Raw genomic sequence first — 11,405 nt, forward strand, 5'->3', positions numbered from 1 at the left:
CTGGCAATTCGGGTACTGCAACAGCTGGCGACCGACGTGCAACTAACCCATCCGAGGGCGAGTAAAGTTATTCGTGGTTGCATGTATGTCGATGATGTCCTTTCGGGAGCTGACTCTGCAGAAGAGGCTCACCTCACCATTCGCGAGTTGCAGAGTGCCCTCGATTCGGCTGGTTTTCCATTAAGGAAATGGACCTCCAACCACAAAGAAGTTCTGGCTCATATCGGAACCGATCATCTTTTAAATGCCGATTTCCTCGAAATAGATACGGAAAGCACGGCGAAAACTCTCGGAGTCCGTTGGAAAGCAACATCCGATGAGTTTTTCTTCGCCCTCCCCGACCTATCCACCGAAGCTACACTCACAAAACGGCATGTTCTCTCCCAAATTGCGAAGCTGTTTGATCCAGCAGGCTGGCTCGCCCCTTTCGTGGTCTGTGCCAAGATTTTCATGCAGGAGATCTGGCTGCGTGATCTAGGGTGGGATGATGAACTTCCAATTGAACTGTGCCAAAAGTGGCGTGATTTCCTTAAAAGCTACTCAGTCCTAGATCAAGTCCGAATTCCCAGATGGGTTTCCTTCCGCCCAGAATTCCGAGTGGAACATCACGGATTCTGTGATGCCTCTCAAAAGGCGTACGGTGCTGCGATCTATGTGCGCGTCGAGATGGGGCACACGACGCTAGTGCATCTTCTCACGGCCAAGACGCGCGTGGCGCCAGTAAAAACTGTGTCGCTTCCCAGACTAGAGCTGTGTGGAGCTCTATTGCTATCCGAGATGGCCGAATCCATCCTCCCCCATATGCCGATGCTGTCCTCGAAACTCCATTGTTGGACCGATTCCACGATTGTGCTTGCATGGCTAGCCAAACCAGCATGCCAGTGGACAACGTTCGTTGCCAATCGGGTAACAAAGATCACCCAGTCCACAGAGGCAGCCAATTGGTCGCATGTTCAATCCGAACACAATCCAGCTGACTTGGCCAGTCGGGGCGTGCCATTACAAGAACTGGTCGACAACTCACTTTGGTGGCATGGGCCCACTTGGTTGCAAAAGCCACGAGATCAGTGGCCTGCCCAAAGCACCGATTTACAGGTGACCGAAGTGGAAAGGCGTCCTGTCAAGGCCCATGTTGCGTCCAGTCCGACAGAGGACATCCTTGATCGCTTTTCCAAGTTAAATAGAGCTTTACGGGTCCTTGCGTATGTCCACCGTTTTGTCCAGCGATGTAGGAAACAGTCGCCGATTCCGGAAGTCCATCTAGAAGCCCAAGAACTTGTCGCCGCTGAACGGCTCATGGTCATTAGCACTCAGCGCAGATATTTTGCTAACGAATATCGCAGCTTGAGTCAAAAGCGTCCTGTGTCCGCGGCAAGTTCCATCCTCTCCTTGAACCCTTTTCTAGATGAGAAAGGGCTTATAAGGGCGTGCGGCCGAATAACGGCCTCCGAAAATTTGCGATATGATGAACGACATCCTATAATCCTCCCGTACGAATGTGCACTCTCTCGACTACTGGTAAACTTTACGCATCTCATAACGTTGCATGGAGGTAACCAGTTAGTCGTACGTCTCACCCGGTCAAGATATTGGGTTCCGAAAATAAAGAACTTGGTAAAGGCCGTTATTAACTCCTGCAAGGTCTGCGTTATCCATAAGAAGCGATTGCAAGTTCAGATGATGGGAAGTTTTCCGAAAGAGCGAGTCTCTTTTTCCCGGCCATTCACGTACACAGGGATGGACTACGCCGGCCCTTTCGACATAAAAAATTACACAGGCAGAGCTTGCCTAATTACAAAAGGGTATGTGTTGGTTTTCGTGTGTTTCTCTACAAAGGCCATCCATCTAGAGCCTACATCCGATCTGACGACCGAGAAATTTCTCGCCGCTTTCGCTCGGTTCGTATCCAGAAGAGGTTGTCCCCGTCAAGTGCAGTCCGACAATGGGAAAACCTTTGTCGGCGCTGCCACCCTGCTCTCCCGAGATTTTCTACAAGCCGTAAAAGAGTCTGTGACTGATGCGTATAGTCATCAGCAGCTCAACTGGCAATTCATTCCTCCGGGGGCACCCCATATGGGAGGCCTGTGGGAAGCGGGTGTCAAAAGCTTCAAAACCTTGTTTTACAAGTCCACCGCTACTCGAAAGTACACTTTTGAAGAACTTTCAACCCTCCTAGCGAAAATTGAAGCTTGTCTAAATTCCAGACCGCTATCTCCTATGTCTGAAGATCCCACTGATCTCTTAGCATTGACACCAGGGCATTTTCTAGTCGGCGGACCTCTTCTGTCCATAGTGGAACCCGAATTAAAAGGGGAATCCAAGTCCATTGTAAATCGGTGGCAACACTTAAAGGCGCTCCATCAACAATTCCAAGCTCGATGGAAAGAGGAGTATCTCAAAGAGCTCCACAAGCGTAACAAGTGGCAGTCCCCGACCGCAAATCTCCGCGTTGGCGACATGGTAGTCGTCAAGGAGGACAATCTGCCCTCGAATGAGTGGCGCCTTGGCAGAATCGACTCTGTCTTTCCGGGGGCTGACGGCAATGTCCGTGTCGTCAGCATTCTCACGGCACGCAGGATTATCAAGCGTCCCGTGACCAAGGTGGTTCTTCTGCCAGGAGAACCCTCCAACCGTCTTCCTCAACCAACATCCTCCACATAATTCCCCAACAATCCTCGCCATCTAAGCATCTCAAATCATCTTTTGTTTATCCATTACTCCCTACCAGATCACATCATGGTTCCTCGTCCACGCAGCGCTCAGGCATTGGAAAGCAGACGCACTCGAGGTATACATTCCTACCGATGCCGAGTCTGCCGTGGAATCCATCGCTTAAAAAGTGCCAGAGGTTCCTAAAGCTGAGCGCAGAGAAGCGGCTTCGAGCAGTGCTTATTAATAAGTACTGCTCAAATTGTCTCGCCCACGAGCACTCCGACGGGAGTTGTCGCAGTGGCGACAAGTGCAAAACGTGCAACGGCAAGCCCACTCTCCATATGCACGCTCCTCCACAGTTCGCACCGGCAGAATCCGCCAACTCGCCAGCCCTGCCCCGGCAAGGGCTGCATCCGCCGCTTCCAGCGTTCGCGCCGGCAGAATCCGCCAACTCGCCAAGCGCTAGCCTCTCCGCCGCGCTCAGCCTCCTCGGCACCGGCTCCGTCACTGGCGACCATCCTTCAACGGCACAGCGTCAATGTCCTGCCGACGGCCATGATCACGTTGGAGACCGGGCTGAAGACCTTCGACACGGCCGCCCTCATCGACCCGTGCACGCCGACGAGCTGCATCGACGCATCATTGGCATCCGCGTTCCGCTTGCCGACTACGACCGTCGGCGACGAGAGAATCTGCACGGCGACAATTCGGTCGAAGTGCGACAACGGCTTCAAGCTAGAGGTCGTCTTGAAAGTGGAGCCGAACGTCCGCATCCGCACCCCCATCCGAGAGCTCTCGGACACCGTGGTCGGCAAATACGGGGACCTCCCGTTGGCCGACAAACGCTTTTACTTGCCGGCAACCATATCTGTAGTCCTGGGTGCGGATGTCTACGCCAAGGTCATCCGACCGGGCTTCCATTTGGTCGACGAGGGACTCCCAGTGGCCCAGAAGACGGCATTCGGGTGGATCCTGTCCGGCGCCTGCAGTCAAGCCTAGACGACAGGAGTGGGCTTGTTTTGTTTTCTTTCGCAACGCTAGCGATTGCAAGGGGGCGGAATGTTTACGCCGCTCTCCCCTCGATTAAACTGCCCGCGCTTCCCTCGTAGCGAATGCCCACTCGCCCGCACTGGATGCTCGCGACTCCAGGCTCTCCCGCTATCCAGGCTCTCCCGCTCTCCCGCTCTCCCGCACTGGACGCTTGCGATTCCAGGCTCTCCCGCCTTCCCGCTCCCGGAATTTGTCCACGGCGCTTTGAAACGCAGCGCTCAATTAGGTTTAAGTTAGTCTTTCATTGTCTCAAGAGTGAAATACATCGCCCGGCCGGTCCGCGCTATAAAACGAGTTTTTTTCCTGCCTTTGCGCACCGCGATCGTCGAGTGTTTCTCTTCATCATCTATTCCACAGCTTGCCACCCGGCTACGTTCAACAGCCGCAACGCCCGACGAAGCTGCCCCCCAAGCGACGATCATCCCCGAAGCCCCATCTCTTCATTTTTTGCTGTAGGACCGGGCCAGCCAACGTAGACAGATTTGTTAATACACTGGAGTCTGTACTCGTCTCTGCAGCTCGAGTTTCAACACCCCAAACTACTAGTAAACCAAAAGAAGACAAATCTACAAATAGAACAGCTCGTCCTCGAAAAGCGACGCTTACGTCGAGAGTGGCAACTCCACAGATCGCCATCTGCTAGGCAAAGCTTAAAATATGCCTCACGTCAACTCACAAAAGCTTTACAGCAAGAAGAAGCACATGACCACCGACGCTACATAGAGCAATTGTCAACATCTAGTACAAAACACTCACTATGGAGAGCTCACCCTACTCTAAGCTCACCGAAAGTAACCGTGATGCCTATTAGAAATCCCACAGGCGGCTGGGTGCGCAGCGATGCAGACGTTTGCCAACCACCTTAAAAATGTCTTCCAACCAAATCCTGCCCCTAGTGCGTTCATCTTGCCGACTTTACCAGATGAGCCTCAGCTTCAACATGAACCAATTGAGATTCGCCCAAACGAAATCGTTAACATCATCAAAAATCAGCTGAATCCGAAAAAATCCCCGGGCCGCGACCTCATAACTCCCAAAATGATCATTGAGCTCCCATATTGCGCCGTTTGCACTATCACCCAGCTTTTTAATGCCATCGCAAAACTTGGCCACTTTCCAGTGAGCTGGAAAAAGTCGATTATAATAATGATAGCAAAGCCGGGAAAAGACCACACAATTCCCACGTCGTATAGACCTATAAGCCTACTCTCATGCTTATCTAAACTCTTTGAAAAATGCGTATTGACTCGGATAAACACATACCTAAGAATCCAGGAAGGAATTCCGTCACATCAATTTGGGTTTCGTGAAAAGCACGGAACAATTGAGCAAGTCAACCGGATAACATCAGAAATTCGGAACGCGTTCTAAAAACGAGAGTACTGTACTGCCATATTTTTAGATGTCTCTCAAGCATTTTTTTATCAACGCTCGGTCTCCCCTTAGTCTTGAATATAAAGTCCTGCTGTATAACTCGGTACTAAAACCTATATGGATGTACGGCTCCCAGTTATGGGGGAATGCCAGCAATAGCAATATGGACATAGCCCAGAGAGCTCAGTCGAAGATCTTGAGAACTATCACCGGGGCACCGTGGTACGTTCGCAACGAAAACATACATCGCGACTTAAACATTCAACCAGTCAAAGATGTGATTGCAGAACAGAAGGAAAAGTACTTTACCAAGCTATCGTTGCACCCTAACCACCTGGCGAGAGGTCTTACAAGGTTGATCAACCAATCATGCCTTCGTCGCAATGACTTACCCACCCAGCGACCGACTTGAGGGACGCGCAACCAGAATGCAGTCTTATTATACTGTTAATTAAATTTTTATGTTAAGATTCGTAAACTTATTGTTAGTCTCAAAATTAAGAGAAGATTCAAAAAATAAAAACCAAGTTAAAAAAAAAAAAAAAAAAATTTTCGTTGAATGAAATGACCAGTTTATATGATGAAACGTCATTTTTTGCATTAAACGTTCCCGTATGCACAAAAAAAAAAATTTTTTTAAAACGTTCGTTCAAGTACAGGATACTACTTTAAACTAATGAAATATAAACTAAATTTGTCCTGGGGAATTATCACCGCAAGGCTCTTTAAAAAAAAGGCGTTTAAGGGAAACAGCCATACCTTAAAGACTATTAAATATTTTTTCAAAAATTTTTGCATAAACATTGTCAACAATCTAAACTTTCAGAAAATATAATCATTCATTTAATAAAAACAATAGTTACATACATAAAAAAATTCAAACTTTCCTATTTTTTTCGACAAAAAAAGGTATATACCCCCTTAAATCACCTTTCCGTTATTAGGTCAATTTAATATACCTATATCTGTCCACTGAAGCACAACCTGATTTTAATTCTGAAGGTGTGTTTCTGTCCAGGGGAGCACCACTCACGCAACAATCAAACTTACAATTGACACAGGTACAGTTATAGAGAAAAACTTAGAAAAATCAACCAAACGAATACATTGTTTTCGGAAGGCAGCCTTTCTGAGACTAAATGATTTTATTTCTGGCTTTGATTGGTCTGATCTTTACTTATGCAATAAAAGTCCGATGCAGTTAATGTTTTTTACACTGCTATAAACTCATTTTTTAATTCCTGTGCTCCGTGGTACTATCCGTCAATCTCCAATAAATCACCTTGGTTTAGCAAAGAGTACCCACGCTTAACAAATGTAGGGTCCAGACTTTTTAGGAAATATAAAAGTACCGGTTCTCAATCTGTTTTTGCTAGATATTTAAGGGGTTATCCGGGTCTTGGCACTTCAAAAAATTCATTTTTTTCAAACTTTTTTATATAATAGTACAAAGTTTCAGGAATGTTGTCTGAAAATTTCAAGTCGATCGAAGCAAAAATGTAGGAATGGGAGAAATTTAAAGCCCAGCGCTTCGAACGTCACAACGGGTAATTCGGGCTCTGGCGTCGGGCAGATGCGGCACTTTAAACGCGTTTTTCTCAAAACCACTTTTTTGAAGTCGGTAGTCACGATTTCTCAAAAACTATTGCACCGATCAACTTCTGCTTTTGCACACTTCTTTTAGACATAATTCTCTTGTCCTTAACGGAGGGATTTTTTTAATTTTTAATTACAACTCATTTTATAAGCCAAAATATGACCAAAATTTACGTAAAAAAGGACACTTTTTATGAAAAGCGCTACAAAAAATTCAATTTTTAATTTAAAAAAAAAAGGGCTCGTAGAGGACAAGCGAGACACACACACTATCAGAATAATTTTGGTTTTTTGATTTCAGAAAAAAATTGACGGAGATATTTTGCCTACCGCAAGGGCACAATTTTTTAAGAGGTCAAGTTCAAGCCTGCCTCAACGGCTCAATTTTAAAAATTTTTGGTTCAAATTTTTACACAATGTTGGACAAACCATAAACATTAATGTACAATAAACGAAATTTGTGAAATTGTCGTAAGATCTTTTAAAAAAATTCACGAAAATAGGCTTTTTTTCGTGCTCCAAGACCCGGATAACCCCTTAAGTGCTCGGTTAAGACTTACCGTGCTTAATGCTCAGTGTTATAATAATTACTTAAACCGTTGTAAGGTCCAGTTCTCTCACGAACCGAAACAGTTTTATAACTTCGTTTCAAACCACTTACTCTACTTTATATCATTCATCACAGCCTTATTTTTACACCATATCCAAGTCAAACCTCATATTCGGTCCCACTTTAACAGAAAGCTCTCTTCTTTTGGATCTTATTCGTATTAAGCCTGCTTATTCGCCAGGGCCCGATGGTATTCCTGTGTGCGTGCTTAGGTATTGTGCTAAGGCCCTGTGAAAACCTCTTCACAAGTTGTTTACCTTATCTCTAGAAAATTCCCAATTTCCAAGTATTTGGAAGGAATCATTTTTTATTCCTCTTTACAAAAAAGGTAACAAGTTAGAAGCCAGTAACTGTAGAGGTATATTTAAGTTGTCAGCTTTCTAAGATTTTGAAAAAATCATTACTCCTTACTTGCATTATTACTCCTCATTTGTAGATCATTCAATTATCTCTTTAGTAAAGCATTTGACTCACTTACTTCTTGTTCAAAAACTTGATCTGTTACGTTTTCCAGTTGATCTCCTTATATGGATCTCAAGTTACCTGAATGGCAAGTCATAAAGGTTCATTTTTAAAAATTTAATTTCGAAAATTGCGCCGCTACCCGCTTTTTTTGGTATCTTTAGAAATAATTTGTCAATACACGAAAACAAGGTCCATCCTTGTGTGGCGTGGTCAACAATCTATAAAAAAAAAATTCTCAGTGATACCTCCGGTGTCCCACAAGGGAGCCATCTGGGTCTGATACTTTTTACGTTGTTGATGTTGACGGATTGTCATTGACACTTTCGGCCACCGCACCGATATTTTCCACCGACCGAACTGTACGAGCACGTAAACGTGTTGTTTTATCCATCAACGATCCAGTCTCACGCACACGCTTCACAAAACTATCCACAAACTACCTGGAAGGCCCTTTATTTTTTCCGAAATTTGACAGCAATTTTCTTGCAGTTTCGGTTGAAGAATTTGGAAGGAAGTTTTCAATATTTCGCAATTTTCTTCGAGCGTAAACTTAACCATTTCGTAAACCGCAAAGCTTCTACTAAATATCTGACACATTGACAATGACATTCGAAATGTTATTCCTCTTTACAAAAAAGGTAACATGTTAGAAGCCAGTAACTGTAGAGGTATATTTAAGTTGTCAGCTTTCCCAAGCTTTTTGAAAAAATCATTACTCCTCACTTGCAGCATTACTCCTCATTTGCATATCAATCAATTATTTTTTTAGTAAAGCATTTGACTCACTTATTTCTTGTTCAAAAACTTGACCTGTTACGTTTTCCAGTTGATCTCCTTATATGGATCTCAAGTTACCTAAATGGCAAGTCATAAAGGTTCCTTTTTATTTTAAAAATTCAATTTCGAAAATTGTCCCGCTACCCGTTCTTTTTGGTATCTTTAGAAATAATTTGTCAATACACGAAAACAAGGTCCATCCTTGTGTGGCGTGGTCGACAATCTATAAAAAAAATTCTCAGTGATACCTCCGGTGTCCCACAATGGAGCCTTCTGGGTCTGATACTTTTTACGTTGTTAAGCCTAGTATCCAGATCGACGAAAACTGTCCGCCAGTCATGAGAGAGAGCGAGAGGCAAACAGCTGGCGTTCACTTTTCGTCGGGCCTTTTTTTCACGTCGGTCTCCTGATCGACGAAAAAAATACCAGAAAATTCCATAGCGTTGCCAGTCTGCGGAAATCAACTTTGGGTGAACCCTAGCGAAAAGATTAAAAAATTTAATCTTTCGGCGTGCGCTTCTCACTGAACATTATAAGAAATGGAGGGAAAAACTCAAAAAACTCACAAAAGTCGATTGCAGGTGTTTACATGTGAGGACAAAATAACATTAATACTATCTGGGGTGCCTCTTGTCAGAGCAAAATGTTTTTAGGTCCAGAATGTACGAAAAAACACAATAAAAGTGCAGCTATGAACTTTAAATCAGCAAATAATTATCAGTAAATTAAAAAAAAACAACTGTTAAATTTAAATTGTATTGTTTTTTAATTTCTTTGTACAGCGGCAGACTTGTCTTGCCAAGGTATTTGATAATATCTTTTAAAGGCTCTTTCCCACAAATACGATATTTGAATTTTAACTGCTTGTCAACAAACCCAGCTGATTGACAGTACGACCGTAGCACGCTTAAATCTGATGAACTCTCAAACTTTTGGTCACACTGGAAAGATTAAAGTTGTTGCATTTCAAGTTGGAATCGGCTGGAAGAATTAAGAAGGAGGTATTCGTTTTTGGTAGGGCTATCGATAAAGAAGGAGGGTGGCAACTCCTACTGGAGTGGCGCCCCCTTCTGCTGATGTCTTGGCTATCTAGCTATTTTAAACTAGCCCGGTTCGCTCTGGGTATGGCTAGGATGGCCTTGATATGTCCAATGACCCAATTTCGAGAGAGGCGAAGGGAATATGGCGAGATATAGGCATGATAGGCAAATTTCTATATAGTTGCAGCCATATTGTCCCAGCAGACAGAACAAAAATGTTAAAATAGTGTTTGTGCCGAAATATAATAAAAAGTGAGTGTTAGAGAAATTTGTGTTAGGTTTAATAGTTTATTTTATTTATAAATAATTATTCGTAGGGCAACCGGGGTCCCAATACAAAGGGCCCCGGGATATTTAAATTGGAGGAAATTAAATTGGAAGTTCAAATTAGAAGACTTAATTGGACATATAAAATTGGACTAATTAAATCTGGAAATTCAAATTGGATATTTAAATTGGAGGGAATTAAATCTGGAAAATCAAATTGGAAATAAATCGTGATTTTACATTGGAGGAAATTAAATCTGGGAAATCAGGAAAATACGCACCTTCGGTCGAGCCAGCTACGAGATCTGGACAAACACTACTCGCCTTCCTCGGACGCAGCCAACGCCATCCGACATTCACCGGTGAGTCCGTTCCGGGCTATTAAGACCCACCTGCTTTGGGGTCGTCAGGCTGCCAGTGCGCGCGGCGTTGATAGGCACCGCCATCAGGCTCGCCTTCGCCACCGCTCCTCGGGGTGTTCCAGGCCCTTACTGCTGCTGGTCTCCGGCAGAGTACGCTGTAGTCGGGGCATAGTTAGCCCGGCGCCTAGCCCAGAAGTGGCTGAAATTATTAACGTTAATTTAACTGTGCACATTACTAAATTTATGTACTTACCTGTTGACCTGTAAATTTATCCGGACTTAGACCCGACAACCCCAATTCTTGTCCTCGTTGTTGCCTGTAAAAAAGGGTCGCGATTATTAGTTTTCGGCGGGATTGTTTACAGCGCGTAATACTTACCGTTTGGCCTGTCCCTTCTTTTCCCCAGGAGCTCCTCAGGATTAGGTGACCCGACACACTAACCGTGTGTGTGCTTTTGTGCGCCTCGTTCAATGCGAGTTCCACCAATAAGTGACTGGTGGAACATTATTTCCGCGGCGCCTGTAGCCTTTGCCAAAGGAAGGTAATCTTCCGCTTTGACCGGTTAAATTTGAAGACGGTGGCCAAGTTTGGTCGTAGAGGCTATGAAAGGATAAATTAATTACTAGGAGAACAAGTTATGTTAACTTTAGTACTTACTGTGGATATTAAATGTACATGAAGACTGAAATGTACGAGTGAGTTGTCGTTGTGGGGGAGATGGAGCTGTCCTAGTCGCGAGGAGTGACTTGGACCAGCTGATCATGGGTGATGCCTCCGCAGAATCATCCGGGGCATCCTTGGTTGGGTGGGCGTGCTTGGCTAGGTCACCAATAGCCACCAAAACGCCATATATTTCCCGTCACTTCAATTAATTGCATTGTTTACATTTTGTTTGTTTTGCTTGTTAGTGAAGACCGATATTTTTTGTGATGTGAGACGCGTGTCATCTATGTTTATGTTGTGGAATCTGTAGGGACATTGGGGATACTCCGCCCTGGGGATTCGGGAGCTAGCCGGCGCCGTCCCAGGACCAAATGCAGTTCCATAACATAGTGGCGCCCAATGTAAAAAAATAAATCGTCGAGACGACGACGTCTCGCATATAGGGATTTGCCTCGCATAGCCTCCGCTCCGGTGACTTGCAGAGCAACAGCAGGTTGTATGCAACTGCACCGAGAGTGGTGGGCTGCGAGGCAGAGAGAAAGGTTTAG

The 11,405-nt window shown here is 44.8% G+C and overlaps 1 long non-coding RNA gene across 1 annotated transcript; it reads right to left on the reverse strand.

Moving 5' to 3' along the window:
* Nucleotides 1-10,276: 10,276 nt before the first annotated feature.
* On the reverse strand, nt 10,277-11,108 carry LOC108038687. Its single transcript, XR_006417576.1, has 4 exons — nt 10,852-11,108; nt 10,573-10,794; nt 10,447-10,510; nt 10,277-10,392 (listed from the first exon to the last, which is right to left on the reverse strand). It is a non-coding gene; the product is annotated as an uncharacterized LOC108038687 (long non-coding RNA).
* Between the last annotated feature and the right edge of the window lie 297 nt (nt 11,109-11,405).

Source organism: Drosophila rhopaloa, unplaced genomic scaffold, assembly GCF_018152115.1.
Source record: "Drosophila rhopaloa isolate 14029-0021.01 unplaced genomic scaffold, ASM1815211v1 contig_182, whole genome shotgun sequence".
NCBI classification, from domain to species: Eukaryota; Metazoa; Arthropoda; class Insecta; order Diptera; family Drosophilidae; genus Drosophila; species Drosophila rhopaloa.